Raw genomic sequence first — 6,000 nt, 5'->3', positions numbered from 1 at the left:
AGCAAAGCTGGCTATAAATTATTTGTCTTGCCCACTCGCAAGCGTTTCTTCTAAACGTGTTTTCAGTGCTGCTGGTGCCATTGTAACTTCAAAAAGGACCCGCCTCTTGCCCAAAAATGTGGAGAAGTTAACAATGATCAAGATGAATCAGCACTTCATACCAACAGATTACAAAATACGTGAATCCACGCAGGAAGAAGAGGACACCGACTTAGGTGACGGAAGTTCTTCTCTGTTAGCTGACCTACTCCTGTTTCAATTCCCTGAGTTTGAGGAGGAACTCTACTTCCCTGACACCTAGGCTTGAAATACTTACTTTTTTTTCATCCTTATTCACTTTTATTTCAGTGTGTCTTTCTTTGTTTTGCAACTTTTAGCACAACAAAACTCTAATCACAACAAATCCATCATCAGCACTGTCTTCGTCTTATTTCCATATTGAAGCAAGGTGCCGCTGTCTGCATTCCTGAAGTTCACAAGTTCACAACTCAGTCATGCTCCTCTATCCTCCTCCTCCAGACCCCCCCTATCCATTTCCCTCAAGGCTGATGGCCGGATTACGCAGAATCAAGAAACAGTCGCTTCGTAGACGAGTCCCCTCAAAAGAAGTGGGACTGGAATGACTGACTATGCTGACTGTTACTTCTGAAATTGACACGAGAGGCTGCCCTGTGGCCCTTCACTTAAGAATAAGATGCTGACAAAAAGTGGAACAGGTAATGAATGATGAGATGGCTTGCAGTGGACAAAACTGGCTGTCTGGCCCTGATGAAAGCAATTGCTGTTTGTTGTGCATGAAATGAATCCTATGTGTTCTGTTATTATTTAATCTTTTACACAATAAATGTAACTCAAGTCTACTCTGTTTACCTTGTTTAATGCAAATTGTACTTCTACTGCAGGGGCCACTACGTTGCACTTTTAAAATGGAAAATGTCCTCAGACTCACTGTATGTAGAGTAGACTGTGACTGCATGAACAACATTGAGTTTGCCAACACCATGATGATGAGTCATGATGACCAAAGTTACAATATCTTCAGTCACTCACTGGGATGGATGGATCATCATCGTCGATTTACGGAAGAAGTATGGCCATTTCGTGAGTGACAAGCAGGTAAACAAGTCAACAACAACCACAGCAGAACTACATGTCTGTCTAGTCGTGGTATGGAGTGGTCGATCCAGTGTAGTTTTATGCCAGAGTCCATACAGCGGTTCATGTAAAATTGCGGCTATGTGGCTTCCTGTATAATATTAGATCTGCTTTGTCTGTCTGTGTCAAAGAGGTATGCTACATGGAGGTTCACTCAGTGGTGCCTGCCTTGACCATCTGCATGGCCCTGGCCTGCTGTGTGCTAATTATTATCCTGGAAACAGGGACTCAGAGTAGGCACTTTAGAAATGATGCATGTATGTAATACTGTCGCCTCTGAAAGTGAAAGTGTTATTTTTGCACTACACACCATACCTTATATTTTTCCTCCGGGGTGTTTTAATATCCCTTTCTGTTTTCCCCTCGACAATTACAGGCCGTCACTTACCCTGTGCGATGGGAAAAACATTAACTCAGGCTTACCATAGCAATCCGCAATTCTGCATTCGCCAGGCAGGCAGTGGACAGTGTGGTCACCAAGATCGATCGATGGAATGGAGGAGTACCGCAAATAAGAGGAATGGCTGGATGCATGCAAATTCCCAATTTGACCAAGACAACTACAACATATAGTTACAGTATCCACCTCACTCGTCCTTATCTTTTAAATAATGTTATTATTGTGAAACTCTATGAGTGCGACTCTGTGTGTTTGCCCTCTGCTTCAAATTCATCCCTACAGCTATTTGATGAGTTTGTTTGCTATTTTTAAAATTAATGTAATGTACTGCTGAGTGTTTATTCTCTCTGAGGGCAGATCGGCAAGTGAAATTGCGTAATTACTGCAGCCCTGTACTGTCTAATTGTTTAATACTAGTTAGTAAGTTGTAGTATAAGTACTACTTTTCAGTAACCTAACCATCCATTTAGCAAACAACTTCATGCATGCACTTCCTTTATGTCCCTTAAAAGATTTATAGATATGTTCGTATCCAAAGATTTGTTTTTCTTCATTTGTTGTTTGTCCATGCTATGGTTTTTTTTTCTCCCAAAAACGTTCCCAAAAACCCCCATTCCCATCCATTTTTCAAACCCTAACCCTCTTCCCCTGGGCTGTGTGGTTTTCATTGAGGTGTGACTAAATGACACCAATAAGTCCACACGCTTGCTGGGGAGGATAAGGTCAAAAGCAACAGAAAATCAATTTCAAGGCAGGATATATTATTATTCTGCTTGACACACACCCATGAGTATTTGCAAATCAATTCAGAATTTCATGTCCGCCATTTAGTGGATTCATCAACAACAACATCCTCCTACACGTGATGAAAGCTTACGCTGCTGTGTCCTTCAGTACTAGTTCTTGTAGTAGCCATAATCCACGCAACTAGTAGTTAATTTTTGATTGAATACTTTAGCATTGCTTAGGCTACAATTTATGGCACTGTTCTTGTGCACTGTACTATGTACTATCGTACTGTTCTAGTGTTCCTCAGGCCATTCAATGTCTCATTTCCTTTTGTTTCATATGCTGCTACTGCCAGTGTGTACCACTACTACTACCACCACAACTATGCCATTTCATCTGTACCGGATTCCATAGCCAACCTTAATCGCCATTTGCCATGCAGCCAGCCCTATGCCTAGCCCTATTCTCAAACACGAATCACAGGTAAGATAAGCATTTTGGGGAGGAAGAATAATGGAGTAGGAGGAGAGGAGAGACTGACGGTAGTACTAGTAAAGTAGTAGGACAATTGAATTCGCTAACTCTGTCAGTGGCACTTTTGTACAAATTTGAGAGATCACTTAGGCAATTTGAATCAACCAGCCAGTTAAGTTTCAGGAAAACAAACATACAGTTAACCCCCCCTTCATCCCCCCAAAACAGTAAAAACGTATATGCTGTGTTTAAGTGGAAAATAAATAATTATTTTGACCCTAACAAAAATAAACTATCCTACAAGACCCGACCCACCCCCTCCCTAACCCCATCCAATGTCCATGAAATGTCCCGAAGAAAAGTTCAAAAACCCCATCTCCCAATTCCCACCCCCCAAAAGTCTTTAAAAAAGGGGCAAGGGACAGTGTCTCTCTACTTTGGCCGGCGGTGTCCTGTGGCCAGGTGGTCACGCAGCTCTCTCCGGAGGGCCTTGAGCAGGGCTTTCTGTCTATCCACCTCCTGCTTAAGGTAGGCCACTCGCAGGGTTAGTCGGTGCACAAGAGCCTTGCAGGTACTGTGGGGGGCAGCTGTTGGTTTCGCTGCTCGCCGGCGGCGAGTGGCTGCCGGACCACAGAGCCGTACCGCTGGAGGATTGTGCTGGCTGTATGACCCAGGGGCAGCGGAGGAGGATGCAGCTGTTGTTGTCGATGTTGACTGAGAGTCATCTTCCTCCTCCTGAGCCACCAGCCTCCGATATTCAGCGACAATTGCCTCCAGCCTCCGTTGCCTGGCCCGGATAGCTAACTCCTTCCTTGATAGTTTAGAAGGAGTATCTATATGAAGAAAGAAAAAAATACTGTAACCAATACTCTTTAAGATTAACATGAAAGTAATTCAACAGAAAGTTGTGTCACAGTAGCACTAGCAACTTGCAAGCACAGTACATAACATTTGTGGCATGTATCTATCTAACCTCCCACTTCGTCGGCCTATGCTCTAACATTAGTGGAAGTTTCAGGAATTCTACTAGCACTATATGGACTCACTACATTAGACTCAGACAGTACACCAGTCTTCTTCTTCACTCTTGTTTAGCGAAATTAGTAAGTAAACTTGTGGAAGCCGGCATAATGCCAGCGCAGTCAGCTTGCACTCATAGAAAAACAGACACAAGCCATTATGACGCAGACTCGCGTTACTGTTACCAGTCCAGTACATGCAGGTGGGGAAGCTCTTACTTTTCTATACGGGTGGCACTGGCCATACTCCGTTACAAAGGCTACTGCTCAATTAATTTACCTGTCACCCTGCCCTGCCCCTGACTACTACAAAAGGAAAATGAAGAAGATAATAGGATCATCTATCCCTTCACAGGATATTTGCTTATATAAGGGAGGACTTTAGGTGCTTTGTTTTTATTGATTGAGTGACCACCGATAGGCCACAAATGAATGACACAGGTGAAAAAAAATTAATAACATAGGTAGTGAGTGGTCCCCGTAATCGCCTGAGGAAGGCACTTGTGACTTGACTTGATAATGTGAACTATACAATATAGATACACGATATATGCTGTGCTTGCAAACTACTGTTCGTCAAGGGAATTTTCTGAAAAATTACAACTTCTACTTTCCTTGGCTTTGCTACTCTGGCACGATGTGCGGTGTTACATGCTCTTCAAAGTAACACTCTTCATCCAGTGACCGTCGACTCTGTCTACTCTACATACACCTATACTATCTATGAGGAAGATACAATCCAGGCATCCATCCATTCAAAGTAAATGTCAATCATTCTTCTTTATGTCTCAACTGGACAAACCTTACTTTTTATCACTGAAAAACACCCTTTTTATTTTATTTTGCAAACCGCCACCCATGCATCGGTGCTTGACTTGCATTTGAATTTGACCCAGACGATATATTGCGCACACATACAGTTTCTGTTTCACCCACCCAGGCACTCCTCTTTTCTTTCTCCTTCCACCCATCCTTGCTTCAGCCTTCAACCGGCCATGCATCAGAGTCCCAGCCACCGGTGCTTGCATTCAAAAACACGTATCATTCTTTGCCAGTCCTTCACAGCTGAGTTGTAGTCAAATTTAGAGAAGGCCATTGGTTACTCGTCAACTCCCGCCGCTAATGCTATTGCTAATGCGAAGTCATGGGTGACTGTCTTGTACCTGGTTGACAAAAACTTAGTTCTAAATTTGTAAGTCTTCTTAACAGTAAAGTGTACTTGTACTGTACAACATATACACCCCTGCAGCGAGCCTACTCTGTAATCTCAATAAGTAAGGAATATAAAAGCTTACCACTGACCACCACTACTGAGACATCCCCCACAGCAGTTCCTGCTGGCACCACATCCACCCCTGGAGTGACCACCTCCGCGCTGGCCCCAGCACTGGTGGTGGGCTGTGCCGATGGTGTTCCGCCTAGAAAATACATTTCATATTTTTAGATGCCATATACACCACTCACTTATTTTGTCTAGGAATGAATAAGATTTTTACTACATAAACAAATTTAATTATTTGTGACTCTCTAGTCTAATGCTTAGCCATAACACGCTACACTTTTTGGCACATCTGATAAATGCTTGCTTTTTAACGCGCACCTTTTTTCTCATAACAGATAGAAGATTCCCTTCTACGAACAAGAGCAATATGTTACTCATCATCATCATCGCCAGTACTTTAAGTTCCAACCAGGTGAGGGGTCTCCCACAATTAATGTGAAAATCAGCTACTGTTCAGTTTTCATGAGTTCACCTTTTTTCTTCTAGTATGAAGTTGATTTTAATAAATGTTTTTATATAATGCACAATTGATAATTAATAAACAGAGTACGCACAGAGTTAGTTGTTTTACTTTTAATAAAGCTTTAAAACTTACATAGACTCTGTGGGTTTTGGTCATGAGTGAGTGGGCGAAAGGGTTTGCAATTTGCAAGCATGATTCCGTGACTCTCAGAGGTCAGGACTCTGACTCCTTATGTTCGGGGTTGTATAATCACTGGGGATCATTGCTGCATTCGGGAGCTAAATAATAACTCTGACACACTAGCTAGTCAGTAAGGAGATTGGGGGTTCAACTTCTGTTATGACTGAGGTATGTGGAAAGTCTAACTGCGCCTATTATCACCAATGCCCTATTTCTTGTCCATAGTTGTGTATGTGCAGAATAGTCCCTGCAACAGTAGTAGTCTGTCCTCCTATCCAATCAAAAAGTAAACTAGTAT

The sequence above is a fragment of the Lissotriton helveticus genome, chromosome 2_1 (assembly GCF_964261635.1).
Source record: "Lissotriton helveticus chromosome 2_1, aLisHel1.1, whole genome shotgun sequence".
Taxonomy (NCBI): Eukaryota; Metazoa; Chordata; class Amphibia; order Caudata; family Salamandridae; genus Lissotriton; species Lissotriton helveticus.
Note: the sequence above shows the minus strand (reverse complement) of the source record.